Below are 1938 nucleotides of genomic sequence, written 5' to 3' on the forward strand. Positions count from 1 at the left end.
TTTATGTACACATTTCATGCCCTAAAATTTTAGGAAACATGAAAAGTTGAGACTGAAAGAAGACACTGTGCTGCAACTTCTCAGTTATAGATCTCTGCCGGTGCTCAGAAAGCGACCTCTTGAATCACGCCTACAAGCCAGTGAATTGCGTTTGGAGCTCCTGGTCTTGGTTGTTTGACCGGTTTTTCTGGATCCAGGGGAAGCAAAAGCTAGGATTCCGCAGTTGGTGTCAGTTAATAGAAGAGATAGAAACGTCGGGCGTGATCAAATCATTTTGAGCTACTTAAAAGTTACAAGAATACAAAATCTGATGATTTAAAGGATGGAGCTGTATTTTAAACACTATTTTTGACAGCAATGAATGGAATCCGAAAGCTGATTATTTTGAGACGGGAGCTGTATTTTTTAATAATGAAGTGGAAACAGGGTTCGACTATATGTACGGGGAGTACTACAAAATCTGTTAATTTTGAGGCATCCAAGTTGCTAAGACATCCTCCTTCCTGCTTGCCGCTGCCATCGTTCTCTTCAGACTTTTCTTCTAGATCAAATCTGATTATTTTGAGACGGGAGCTGTATTTTTTAATAATGAAATGGAAACAGGATTTGACCATATGTTTGGAGAGCACTAAACAATCTGATTATTTTGAGACGGGAGCTGTATTTTTTAATATTGAACTGGAAACAGGATTTGACCATATGTTTGGGGAGACCTAAACAATTTGAGAATTTTGAGACGGGAGCTGTATTTTTTAACTTAAACGGAACTAAAACTATTACGTGTGGATACTATTTGAGCGATGCAAAGCAGTGCTAAAAAATACTAAAAAATCTGTTGATTTTGAGACGGGAGCTGTATTCTTTATTTAAAACACCATGATATACATCCTTCTGTAATGGCATTTTTGATACTGTTTTGATAAACATCAACTTTGTCTAATTTCATTTTCTGGCTATATCCTCTGTCTGATCGACACCCACGCTTACCATAATGAAATATAGTGCCATTACATGTGTCCAAGTAACAGATTATACTAGAAATGCGAAGATGCAATTTCCAAATTTTCCTGAAAAATTATCCGCCCCTAAATCTTGGCGGTTAGAGTTATTTACCCCTAACTTAAACAACACAACACACAGGATGTGCCCATGTTTGTGATAAAACTTCTATCTCCAGCCCTCTTCTTCCGCCTCCCCACTAACCAACTATTTCACACCACAGTCATGTCCGCCGCTAAAGTACCCAAACTCAACGACGAACAGAGATCTGTTGATCTCGCAGCTGTTACAGAAACAGGCTGGAAGTTACAGAATGATCGGGATGCCATCCACAAGGAGTTTCTCTTCCGGGATTTTAACGAGGCGTTTGGTTTCATGACGCGCGTGGCGCTCCGTGCTGACAAAGTCGATCACCATCCCGAGTGGTTTAATGTGTACAACAAAGTTAATATTACACTCTCTACTCATGATTGTGGAGGTTTGTCCAAGAGAGATATTGCTTTGGCAAAGTTCATTGACGGTGCCGCTAAAGTGTTTGAGTAACTTTATTTATTCATAGTTAACTTTAAGTAATCTATTATCGGTATCGTAGGTATCTGTTATTGTTATTTTAATCGTTTTATACGCGTTTTTAAATTATTAATTTTCGTTTTAACTAGGAAATAATATTCTTAGAATATTACTTAGCTGTTTTTGTTTATATACATAGTGTTTTAAAACTTTCAGAAAGCTTCCGAGATTGTGTTTGCTTGTTAGTTGAAAATTTGTTATTTTATCATTAGTTTTTACGGCATTTGCTATCCAATTATTCGAAAATTGTGTGTTTTCCCCCGTTTTAAATTTACATACCAGCTCCCTTATCGACATTCCACAAGTGAAAAATATAACGTGCAGTGTAAATAACTAACCAATCCCTGACCCGTCCACTTATTCCTCACT

This window comes from Bolinopsis microptera, chromosome 9 (assembly GCF_026151205.1).
Source record: "Bolinopsis microptera isolate Bmic1 chromosome 9, MBARI_Bmic_1.0, whole genome shotgun sequence".
Lineage (NCBI taxonomy): Eukaryota > Metazoa > Ctenophora > Tentaculata > Lobata > Bolinopsidae > Bolinopsis > Bolinopsis microptera.